Source organism: Hyperoodon ampullatus, assembly GCF_949752795.1.
Source record: "Hyperoodon ampullatus genome assembly, chromosome: 7".
In the NCBI taxonomy this organism is placed as follows: domain Eukaryota; kingdom Metazoa; phylum Chordata; class Mammalia; order Artiodactyla; family Ziphiidae; genus Hyperoodon; species Hyperoodon ampullatus.
This window is the reverse complement of record NC_136920.1, coordinates 78,592,302-78,605,855: the sequence shown is the minus strand read 5'-3', so window position 1 is coordinate 78,605,855 and position 13,554 is coordinate 78,592,302.

Genomic DNA, 13,554 nt, shown 5'->3' with positions numbered 1-13,554 from the left:
ATATGTAAAATTAAAATGGAGTTCAGTAGTGTTTAAAACACATCCAAAGGTCATATTTATGAGCTGAAAGTCCAGCTGTATTCCACAAGAATTGAGGCAAATGCGTGAAAGATGAGTTATGAGTAAAGCACTATCCCCAAACTGTGGGTGTGGGGAAACTCATCCTAGCACTTTGTGCAGAACTAATACATTGCAACCATATCTGGTTTCAAAACTGATATTTTCTGCAACTAAAAAGGCAGAAATAAGCTAAATAAGCTACCTATCCCCCCTTTGTCCTTCAGTTATTAATTAAGACTCCTATTTCTTCCTCTCTTATCTATTTTTTAAATTCCAATTTCAAATGCCAAAATATTCAGCTATTATATATGTTATTGTTCTCTTAATTTAGTCTCTACACAGCCTGAAATTTCTTTTTAATTTCCCTATTATATAATTAGTTTTATATTCATCAATTATGTGATATTTCCAGCAGGTACTGAGCTTTTATGCTCCAATTGTATGCCCTTCCATACTTTAATGCACATAAATATACTTTATACTTTTACATCAATTTAAAAGGTAATCTATTGAGTGCAAATTCTGTCTTCAGCATTTTGTTGGGGTCAGCAGTGGGGAGAGAAAATGTAGAAGAAGGAAAAGACATGGCTTATTGTTCTCAAAAGAAGTTACAGAGAAACCTCTGACTTCCTTATCAAAAGGAGGCCCATTTCTTTTTCACTGTCTTTTCTTTTTTTAAAATTTATTATTTATTTATTTATTTATTTATGGCTGCATTGGGTTTTCGTTGCTGCGCGTGGGCTTTCTCTAGTTGCGGCAAGCAGGGGATTCTCTTCGTTGCGGTGTGAGGGCTTCTCATTGTGGTGGCTCCTCTTGTTGCGCAGCACGGGCTCTAGGCTCATGGGCTTCAGTAGTTGCAACATGCGGGCTCAGTAGTTGTGGCTCGCGGACTTAGTTGCTCCACGACATGTGGGATCTTCCTGGACCAGGGCTTGAACCCGTGTCCCCTGCGCTGGCAGGCGGATTCTTAACCACTGTGCCACCAGGGAAGCCCTCAATGTCTTTTCTATTGACTTCAAATCTATCGGGCTTTAAAATTATTTGTGTGTGTGTGTGCTCATATTCTGACTGTCTCTCACAGCAGATTGTGAGTTCTGTGAAAGTGAGGCAGGAGATAGATGGGCCCCAGGGTAAGCAGCAGGAGTTCATTCCCTCTGGACAGAAACTCCAAAATATCAATAACAGGTAATCGAAAAAGGAGGCTGTGCCCTGCCCAGATAAGAGATAAAAGACTAGATGTTCCTCATTCTCATAGTCAAGGAGACCTTCCCAGCTACACATGTGCAGAAGGGTTCCTTGGAGGTCAAAAAGGGAGAGGGCACCACCCCATAGTAAGTGATGTCAACTACCCATAGGCCTCTTCGCTAGACTCCATCTTGGCTAAGAGATGCACATGAACACGGGAGGACCCTGAGTTATACCAAATATGGACTCAGAACCAGGCAAAGCAAGATGATTGGTCAAAGGAAACCTGCAAGAAATTCCCCATAAAAGTGATTCAAACTACCCTGCGAGTGCAACTCTCTCTCTGTGCCCGCCCATGTGTCTATCCACATGTATTCTTTGTCCTCCTAATAAACGCTTTACTTGTTTCACTACTTTCCATCTCTGTGGAAATTCATTTCTACACAGCAGACAGGCCAGGACCTTGTCACTGGCCACTAGTCCCTGGTGGTCTAGTGGCTAGGATTTAGTGCTTTCACTGCCCCGGCCTGACTTCAATCTCTGGCCAGGAATCAAAATCCTGCTTCAGGCAGCTGCAGGCTGAGGCCACCTGAGATGAAAACAGGGGCAATGTTTATCTTGTTTAAGGTCATGTCTTGTTAAAAAACAAAATTCAACTGAGTAAATTTGAAAATCTGATTGGCCTTATTTGATGCTTTATGAATTGGGCAGCATCTCATCTAGTAAACAGAAGGGCACTTTGAGAAGTTACACAGAGTGGAAGGTTTTTATAGAAAGGAGGGTGGGCAAGAAAGTCATTAGCAAAAGAAAAAAAGGTTATTTGGGACCAGTACTATCTTCTCTTTGTAGGGAAGGGAAGCCTTGAGTTTTATCTTGCAGATTGCCTCTTCTTCTTGGGTTGGGGGAGATGGAGAGGGCCCCTGTGATAGATTACCACATTGGTGCTGACCAGAAAATTCCAGATTTCAGAATTAAGGTAACATTTCTGGTGAAGGTCGAAATTGCAAGTAGGTTAGGTATTAAATATATGCGTGGTATCGTGGGCTTCAGCACAAATGAAACCATTTTGTGTCAGTGGTTTTCCTCCTTAATAGTCCCTAATGCAGAACTAGCAGAAACACAACAAAGATTTGTGAAAAAGTAAATGAGTGCCTAACTCAATTGGTCAACTGGTGTAAAGAATGTGGCATAAGAATAAAAAGATCTAGAGAGCAGATGAAAGAAGCTTTTGTTTATATTTTTAAAAGGAATGTCTTCTGTGTTTTCAAATTACTGCAAATCTAATCAGCAATGTTGATGTGACTATTAAAAATGATGCTTTTTGAAAGGTTAGAGAAAGGAAAAACAAGAAAAAAATAAGGATGTTTGGCATTCTGGATGTTGGCTAAATGGCAATTTAATCACTAAGAACATATTTTATTCTATTGTCATGATATATATGTAATATATGTAAGCATATATTTATATGTCATACATAATATATATTTCCTTTTAATCACCCCTATTGGGGTACAATTTACATACAACTAATAGCACTCATGTTAAGTGTATAGCACAGTTAGATAAATTTTGACAAATATATACAGTTGTGTAATCACTACCACAATCATGATACAGAAAATTTCCATCACCCAGAAAGTTTCCTTAGGCTCCTTTGTGGTCAATCCTCACCTTCCTACAAAAGTGATATGATGATTTGCTTTCAGTGACTATAGTTTTCCCATTCTCAAATTTACATAAATAGAATCTAACAGTGTGTATTTGGTTCCTGTTTTCTTTCACTCAGCATGTTTTCAGATTCATCCATGTTATGTATATTAATATTTCATTCCCCTTTATTGCTGATGTGAATTACTCATTCACTTGATGATGAACATTTGAGCTGTTTACAGTTTGCAGCCTTAACCTTTATGAAACCATCGGGATTTCCATTAGAATTCTTTAATTTCTTACCCAATTCAACGGTATGATTTGAAAGTTATCAGAAACCTGCACTTGTCAGAAAGTCTTTAGTATGAATCTTCCTGAAGATGAAGCATTTTTGCAAAAGCATCTATGAATGATAAAAAGACTTAAAAAGACACAGTTAAAGAGCTGGTTAAAATGCAATTGACAAAAAAAAAATTTGTTTACTTCTGTAACATACAAATTTGACATATTCAAATTTTAGAAATTTTATTAAATTTCATATAACATAAGAATATCTATATTAATGATATTTAGTATAATCTAAATGTATAACCTAAGAAGGTTGGAGATACATTTATCTCTAATCAATTGACAGTGCCTCCCATAACATACCAAATAATCCTAATTAGTTTAATATCTCTCTTTGAGATGACTTAGGGGTCCTCTGAAACATCCCAAAGCTATCTAGAGGTCAAAATATCTTTAATTAGGATTCTCTCCTTGAGAAGTTTATCCAAAATGTTAAAAAGTTTCAAGACACTTGGTCAAATAGGATTACAGATCACTGTGAAACAATGCTTATCCATTTAACCAAAGTTACAATGAAAGACTTTAAAAGCAAGTACAGAAAGTTATAACAGATTATTTAAAAGGTAAAGAAAATTTACCATCTGTAATCAAAAGCAAATCAATATTCCAAGAAAACTTTTTTCTCTTAACAGAGAGAGAAAAAAAGTTTAAGTTTTTGTACCACTTTACTTTTAATCTTAAAATTCATTTACTCAATTAAATTCATTCTAATCTTAGTGAGTCCTGACAACACATAGAATTTCTTTCTAAAGATTACTTTTTCCCCAGAAATCTACAACTTTCTATATTCATATTAACTTGCCCTTTATTTTCTTTCCTATTTAGAAATAACCAGCTTTAAGACAAAATTACTTCCTTTTTCTTTAACAAAATAAATTCCTATTCTTCATACCTTCTTTTAATGAAAACACACATCCTATTACCCTGTATACTAAAATGTTCTCATTATTTCTAGTGGCTTTAATTACATATTTAATTAGAATTCTCAAGTCTTAAAAACCTAAATTCCTAGTGAAAATTAAGAAGTAAGCAATTATGAGCTGTTCTTTACATTAGCATTCTGTAGATTGGCAAATTTATAAATAAATGCTATTTATAATTTCTAAAAATATGTGCTTTCTTATGGAAAATGTCTCAGTGTGACACCAAACATATTTATTAAGAGTCTTAAATATCTTTACTTTCTCTGTAAAAGGAAGACAATGTTTAGTAATTAATATTTCAGTATATTATTTTATTTGGAAAAGACCTCGATATTCAATGAATTCTCATCATTTAGCTTAATTTAGTTAAACTTCAAAATTTCAAGTTACTAAAACATCCAGAAAAGCTATTTTTAAGTAGACATTCCTAAAACATAATTATTCCCAGAGTTCACCTAAAAACTCTTGTCTCATTTACCTCTATTTTATTCACTTGTTCTCAAAAATTATGTTTAGATTACCCAAGAAAACTTTATGAGACATTAGACCAAGTCAGCCATTATCCCAAATTTACTATTGAATATTTTTCAGATCACATGAATCTGAAATTCATTCAAGTTAGTTTCTTTTATATTTCTGAGAATTTCTGTAAGTGCTTAATTTCCTTTAAGTCAATTAAATAGAGCTCATTTACAAACTAACTTTGATAATACCATCCAAAGGAAAAGAGATATATTTATAATGTACACATGGACATACATACATTCCAGACAAACAGAGATCTCACAGTTTTCCTGCCTGAGTTTAAAAAGGACTCTTCTCCCTTTTTTTCCCCCCTCAGTCTCAGGAATTGGCGATGGTATAGACAAGAGTGAGTGAGAGTACATTAGAGCCCAGGGTAGAACATTTACATTTCAAAGGCACAGGGAGAAAAATGTAAGTTCCTCCTAGTAAGATTTGTTTCCTTCTGGTCAGAATAGTGAAGAGATACTTTTTTCTTTTTTTTTTTTTTTTATTAGTTTCTGCTTTATAACAAAGTGAATCAGTCATACATACACATCTGTTCCCACATCCCTTCCCTATTGCGTCTCCCTCCCTCCCACCCTCCCTATCCCACCCCTCCAGGCGGTCACAAAGCACCGAGCTGATCTCCCTGTGCTCTGCGGCTGCTTCCCACTATCTATCCACCTTACGTTTGGTAGTGTATATATGTCCATGCCTCTCTCTCACTTTGTCACAGCTTACCCTTCACCCTCCCCATATCCTCAAGTCCGTTCTCAAGTAGGTCTGTGTCTTTATTCCCGTTTTACCCCTAGGTTCTTTATGACATTTTTTTTTTAATTCCATATATATGTGTTAGCATACGGTATTTGTCTTTCTCTTTCTGACTTACTTCACTCTGTATGACAGACTCTAGGTCTATCCACCTCATTACAAATAGCTCAGTTTCGTTCCTTTTTATGGCTGAGTAATATTCCATTGTATATATGTGCCACATCTTCTTTATCCATTCATCCGCTGATGGACACTTAGGTTGTTTCCATCTCCGGGCTATTGTGAATAGAGCTGCAATGAACATTTTGGTACATGTCTCTTTTTGAATTATGGTCTTCTCAGGGTATATGCCTAGTAGTGGGATTGCTGGGTCATATGGTAGTTCTATTTTTAGTTTTTTAAGGAACCTCCATACTGTTCTCCATAGTGGCTGTACCAATTCACATTCCCACCAGCAGTGCAAGAGTGTTCCCTTTTCTCCACACCCTCTCCAGCATTTATTGTTTGTAGATTTCTTGATGATGGCCATTCTGACTGGTGTGAGGTGATATCTCATTGTAGTTTTGATTTGCATTTCTCTAATGATTAATGATGTTGAGCATTCTTTCATGTGTTTGTTGGCAGTCTGTATATCTTCTTTGGAGAAATGCCTATTTAAGTCTTCTGCCCATTTTTGGATTGGGTTGTTTGTTTTTTTGCTATTGAGCTGCATGAGCTGTTTATAAATTTTGGAGATTAATCCTTTGTCAGTTGCTTCATTTGCAAATATTTTCTCCCATTCTGAGGGTTGTCTTTTGGTCTTGTTTATGGTTTCCTTTGCTGTGCAAAAGCTTTGAAGTTTCATTAGGTCCCATGTGTTTATCTTTGTTTTTAGTTCCATTTCTCTAGGAGGTGGGTCCAAAAGGATCTTGCTGTGATTTATGTCATAGAGTGTTCTACCTATGTTTTCCTCTAAGAGTTTGATAGTTTCTGGCCTTACATTTAGGTCTTTAATCCATTTTGAGCTTATTTTTGTGTATGGTGTTAGGGAATGATCTAATCTCATACTTTTACATGTCCCTGTCCAGTTTTCCCAGCACCACTTATTGAAGAGGCTGTCCTTTCTCCACTGTACATTCCTGCCTCCTTTATCAAAGATAAGTTGGCCATATGTGCGTGGGTTTATCTCTGGGCTTTCTATCCTGATCCACTGATCTATCTTTCTGTTTTTATGCCAGTACCACACTGTCTTAATTACTGTAGCTTTGTAGTATAGTCTGAAGTCAGGGAGCCTGATTCCTCCAGCTCCATTTTTCGTTCTTAAGATTGCTTTGGCTATTCGGGGTCTTTTGTTTTTCCAAACAAATTTTGAAATTTTTTGTTCTAGTTCTGTGAAAAATGCCAGTGGTAGTTTGATAGGGATTGCATTGAATCTGTATATTGCTTTGGGTAGTAGAGTCATTTTCACAATATTGATTCTTCCAATCCAGGAGCATGGTATATCTCTCCATCTATTTGTATCCTCTTTAATTTCTTTCATCAGTGTCTTATAATTTTCTGCATACAGGTCTTTTGTCTCCTTAGGTAGGTTTATTCCTAGATATTTTATTCTTTTTGTTGCAATGGTAAATGGGAGTGTTTTCTTGATTTCATTTTCAGATTTTTCATCATTAGTGTACAGGAATGCCAGAGATTTCTGTGCATTAATTTTGTATCCTGCTACTTTACCAAATTCATTGATTAGATCTAGTAGTTTTCTGGTAGCATCTTTAGGATTCTCTATGTATAGTATCATGTCATCTGCAAACAGTGACAGCTTTACTTCTTCTTTTCCGATTTGGATTCCTTTTATTTCCTTTTCTTCTCTGATTGCTGTGGCTAAAACTTCCAAAACTAGGTTGAATAAGAGTGGTGAGAGTGGGCAGCCTTGTCTTGTTCCTGATCTTAGTGGAAATGGTTTCAGTTTTTCACCATTGAGGACAATGTTGGCTGTGGGTTTGTCATATATGGCCTTTATTATGTTGAGGAAAGTTCCCTCTATGCCTACTTTCTGCAGGGTTTTTATCATAAATGGGTGTTGAATTTTGTCGAAAGCTTTCTCTGCATCTATTGAGATGATCATATGGTTTTTCTCCTTCAACTTGTTAATATGGTGTATCACATTGATTGATTTGCGTATATTGAAGAATCCTTGCATTCCTGGAATAAACCCCACTTGATCATGGTGTATGATCCTTTTAATGTGCTGTTGGATTCTGTTTGCTAGTATTTTGTTGAGGATTTTTGCATCTATGTTCATCAGTGATATTGGCCTGTAGTTTTCTTTCTTTGTGGCATCCTTGCCTGGTTTTGGTATCAAGGTGATGGTGGCCTCATAGAATGACTTTGGGAGTGTTCCGTCCTCTGATATTGTTTGGAAGAGTTTGAGAAGGATGGGTGTTAGCTCTTCTCTAAATGTTTGATAGAATTCGCCTGTGAAGCCATCTGGTCCTGGGCTTTTGTTTGATGGAAGATTTTTAATCACAGTTTCAATTTCAGTGCTTGTGATTGGTCTATTCATATTTTCTATTTCTTCCTGAGTCAGTCTTGGTAGGTTGTGCATTTCTAAGAATTTGTCCATTTCTTCCAGGTTGTCCATTTTATTGGCATAGAGTTGCTTGTAGTAATCTCTCATGATCTTTTGTATTTCTGCAGTGTCAGTTGTTACTTCTCCTTTTTCATTTCTAATTCTGTTGATTTGAGTCTTCTCCCTTCTTTTCTTGATGAGTCTGGCTAATGGTTTGTCAATTTTGTTTATCTTCTCAAAGAACCAGCTTTTAGTTTGGTTGATCTTTGCTATTGTTTCCTTCATTTCTTTTTCATTTATTTCTGATCTGATCTTTATGATTTCTTTCCTTCTGCTAACTTTGGGGGTTTTTTGTTCTTCTTTCTCTAATTGCTTTAGGTGCAGGGTCAGGTTGTTTACTCGAAATGTTTCCTGTTTCTTAAGGTGGGATTGTATTGCTATAAACTTCCCCCTTAGAACTGCTTTTGCTGCGTCCCATAGGTTTTGGGTCGTCGTGTCTCCATTGTCATTTGTTTCTAGGTATTTTGTAATTTCCTCTTTGATTTCTTCAGTGATCACTTCGTTATTGAGTAGTGTATTGTTTAGCCTCCATGTGTTTGTATTTTTTACAGATCTTTTCCTGTAATTGATGTCTAGTCTCATAGCATTGTGGTCGGAAAAGATAGTTGATACAATTTCAATTTTCTTAAATTTACCAAGGCTTGATTTGTGACCCAAGATATGATCTATCCTGGAGAATGTTCCATGAGCACTTGAGAAAAATGTGTATTCTGTTGTTTTTGGATGGAATGTCCTATAAATATCAACTAAGTCCATCTTGTTTAATGTATCATTTAAAGCTTGTGTTTCCTTATTTATTTTCATTTTGGATGATCTGTCCATTGGTGAAAGTGGGGTGTTAAAGTCCCCTACTATGATTGTGTTACTGTCGATTTCCCCTTTTATGGCTGTTAGTATTTGCCTTATGTATTGAGGTGCTCCTATGTTGGGTGCATAAATATTTACAATTGTTATATCTTCTTCTTGGATCGATCCCTTTATCGTTATGTAGTGTCCTTCTTGGTCTCTTCTAATAGTCTTTATGTTAAAGTCTATTTTGTCTGATATAAGAATTGCTACTCCAGCTTTCTTTTGATTTCCATTTGCATGGAATATCTTTTTCCATCCCCTTACTTTCAATCTGTATGTGTCTCTAGGTCTGAAGTGGGTCTCTTGTAGACAGCATATATATGGGTCTTGTTTTTGTATCCATTCAGCCACTCTGTATCTTTTGGTGGGAGCATTTAGTCCATTTACATTTAAGGTAATTATTGATATGTATGTTTCTATTCCCATTTCCTTAATTGCTTTGGGTTCGTTATTGTAGGTATATTCCTTCTGTTGTGTTTCTTGCCTAGAGAAGTTCCTTTAGCATTTGTTGTAAAGCTGGTTTGGTGGTGCTGAACTCTCTCAGCTTTTGCTTGTCTGTAAACGTTTTAATTTCTCCATCAAATCTGAATGAGATCCTTGCTGGGTAGAGTAATCTTGGTTGCAGGTTTCTCTCCTTCATCACTTTAATTATGTCCTGCCACTCCCTTCTGGCTTGTAGAGTTTCTGCTGAGAGATCAGCTGTTGTCCTGATGGGGATTCCCTTGTGTGTTATTTGTTGTTTTTCCCTTGCTGCTTTTAATATGATTTCTTTGTGTTTAATTTTTGACAGTTTGATTAATATGTGTCTTGGCGTATTTCTCCTTGGATTTATTCTGTATGGGACTCTCTGTGCCTCCTGGACTTGATTAACTATTTCCTTTCCCATATTAGGGAAGTTTTCAACTATAATCTCTTCAAATATTTTCTCAGTCCCTTTCTTTTTCTCTTCTTCTTCTGGAACCCCTATAATTCGAATGTTGGTGCGTTTAATGTTGTCCCAGAGGTCTCTGAGACTGTCCTCTATTCTTTTCATTCTTTTTTCTTTATTTTGCTCTGCATCTGTTATTTCCACTATTTTATCTTCCACCTCACTTATCCGTTCTTCTGCCTCAGTTATTCTGCTATTGATCCCATCTAGAGTATTTTTCATTTCATTTATTGTGTTTTTAATCGATGCTTGATTCATCTTTAGTTCTTCTAGGTCCTTGTTAACTGTTTCTTGCATTTTGTCTATCCTATTTCCAAGATTTTGGATCATCTTTACTATCATTATTCTGAATTCTTTTTCAGGTAGACTGCCTATTACCTCCTCATTTGTTAGGTCTGGTAGGTTTTTATCTTGCTCCTTCACCTGCTGTGTGTTTTTCTGCTTTCTCATTTTGCTTATGTTACTGTGTTTGGGGTCTCCTTTTTGCAGGCTGCAGATTCGTAGTTCCCATTGTTTTTGGTATCTGTCCCCCGTGGCTAAGGTTGTTTCAGTAGGTTGTGTAGGCTTCCTGGTGGGGGGGACTAATGCCTGTGTTCTGGTGGTTGAGGCTCGATCTTGTCTTTCTGGTGGACAGGTCCACGTCTGGTGGTGTGTTTTGGGGTGCCTGTAGCCTTATTATGTTTTTAGGTAGCCTCTCTGCTAATGGGTGGGGTTGTGTTCCTGCCTTGCTAGTTGCTTGGCATAGGGTGACCAGCACTCTAGCTTGCTGGTCGTTGACTGAAGCTGGGTGCTGGTGTTGAGATGGAGATCCCTGGGAGATTTTCGCTGCTTGATATTATGTGGAGCTGGGACGTCTCTTGTGGACCCGTGTCCTGAGGTTGGCTCTCCCACTTCAGAGGCACAGCACTGACTCGTGGCTGCAGCACCAAGAGCCTTTCATCCACCCGGCTCAGAATAACAGTGAGAAAAAGTAGAAAGAAAGAATTAGTAGAAGAAAGAAAGAGAGAGGGAAAGAAAGGAAGAAGGGAAGAAAGGAAGGAAGGAAGGACGAAAGAAAGAAAGGAGGGGGGGAGGGAGGAAGGATGGAAAGACAGAAGGAAAGAAAGGAGGGAGGGAGGAATGAAAGCAAAAGGAAGAGTGAATGGAAGAAGGGAGGGAGGGAGGGAGGAAGGAAAGAAAGAAAGAAAGACAGGAGGGAGGGAGGGAGGAAGGAAAGAAAAAGAAAGTGGAAAGAAGAAGGGTGGGAGGGAGGGAGGGAGGAAAGAAAAAGAAAGAAGGAAAGGAGGAGCGGAGGGAGGGAGGGAGGAAGGGAAGGTAGGAAAAAAAGAAACAGCAGGTAAAGTAAAATAGAATAAAGTATGAAATATAGTAGCGTTATTAAAATTAAAAAGTAATTATTGAAAAAAAAAACACGGACCGAAAGAACCCTGGGACATATGGTGGAAGCAAAGCTATACAGAGAGAATCTTACACAGAAGATTACACATACACATTCACAAAAAGAGAGCAGGGGGAAAAATCAAAAATCTTGCTCTTCAAGTCCACCTCCTCGATTTGGGATAATTCGTTGTAAAAAGAGGAAAAGGGCGAGAAGTCTGAAATCTTGCTAAGTCCACCTCCTTAATTTGGGATAATTCGTTGTAAAAAGGGGGGAAAGTCTTAAATCTTGTCCTCAAAGTCCACTTCCTCAATTTGGGATGATTCGCTGTCCATTCATACACTCCACAGACGCAGGGCACATCAAATGGACCGTGGAGCTTTAATCCACTCCCTCCGAGGCTGCCCAGAGAGATTTCCCTGTCTCTGCTCTCACAACTCCCGGGTCTCAGCCTTGGACCTGGCCCCGCCTCTCCGCATAGGTCGCCGGAGGGCGTCCGTTCTTCGCTCAGGCAGGACGGGTTTAAAGGAGCCGCTGATTCGGGGGCTCTGGCTCACTCAGGCAGAGGGGAGGGAGGGGAATGCCCTCTCCTCGCGCACCAGGCAACAAAAGGGAAAAAAGTCTCTTGCCTCTCCGGTAGCTCCAGACCCTTTCCTCGGACTCCCTCCGGGCTAGCACTAACCCCTTCAGGCTCTCTTCCTGCCGCCAGCCCCAGACCTCTCCCTGCGCTCCGACTGAAAGCCGATACCCGAGCCTCAGCTCCCAGCCCCGCCCGCCCCGGCGGCGAGCAGACAAGCCTCTCGGGCTGGTGTGTGCCTGAGGGCACCGATCCTCTGTGCCAAAATCTCTCTGCTTTGCCCTCCGCACCCCTGTTGCTGTGCTCTCCTCCGCTACTCCGAAGCTTTCCCCCTCCGCCACCTGCAGTCTCCGCCCACGAAGGGGCTTGTAGTGTGTAGAAACCTTCCCTCCTTCACGGCTCCCTCCCACTGGTGCAGGTCCCGTCCATATCCTATTGTCTCTGTTTATTCTTTTTTTCTTTTGACCTACCCAGGTATGTGGGGAGTTTCTTGCCTTTTGGGGGGTCTGAGGTCTTCTGTCAGCGTTCAGTAGGTGTTCTGTTGAAGTTGTTCCACGTGTAGATGAATTTCTGATGTATCTGTGGGGAGGAAGGTGATCTCCGCGTCTTACTCTTCCGCCATCTTCAAACCAAGAGATACTTTTAACAAGCCAGCTTTTTCATTCGCAAAAACAAGTTTTAGAATGTCAAAAAGTGCCCCATCTGGGTCATTATTCTCCAGAGCCTAAAGAATACTGTGACCACATGATTTTAGAAAAATATCACCTTCTCCTTTTCATGGGTATGAGCCCATGAAACTAAGAGCTAAGAATTTCCCGATTCTGCAAAATACACCGTAGGGAATATAAGATGAAACAGAGCTCTGATTACCCATTCTCAGTTGTTTATGGCTGGTAATCTTAAAATCTCAAACAAACAAACAAATGTAGTCTCTCAGGGTTTCAAACTCCTCAGCCCAAAAGGGAAAATCCCAAGAAATGGTTAGCCACTGACAGACCCAAATGGCTAAGAGAATGAATACCCTGGTATTATCACACACAAGTTCCACTACTTACTAGAGAAATCTCAACCAGCAAAGCATGTGTCTTTTTCCCTTTACCACAGAAATCAAAAGTGCCATGGGCCAATGATGCCTGGTCAGTGGCAAGTGTTCAGGGCCATCTCTGAGACAAAGGTGCTCAAGCAGCTGCTGAGTAGTATCCATGAGCTGCCACTGGTCAGGGGCCAGTGTGCTATGGTTGAGATGCCCACTAGGGATGGTGGCCCCTTCATGGTTGCCCAAATTATTGCCAAACCAAACACAGATTCACTCACCCAATGCAGAGCAAAGCCAATCTACTGATACCAGTTGTGGTGAAGGAAAGTACAGTGTTTATTTGCAGGATGCGAAGCAAGGATAACAAGCAGCTAATGCTCAAAAGACCCAAACTCCCTGAAGACTTTTGGGCAAGTGTTTCTAAAGACAACATTAGGAGTGAGGGTCTCAGGGTGAATGATCAGTTCATGGACATTCTTTTGATTAGTTGGTGGAGAGGTGACAGGGTGATATTTTGGGAAGCTTAATCATCAGCCTTCTTGTTCCAACCAGTCTGGGACCTACATGCTTGTGATCAGCATGTAGTCAAATCCTCCATCAGGTGGAGAGCCTTAGTGTCTACAAAAAACACTCAAGTGTCAAGGTCCATACGTGGGTTGGAAAAGAATTTCCAGACACAAGGCAGAATGTAAAGAAGATAGAATTTATTGGAGGAAAGTGTCTCTGCCAGAACAGCAGGC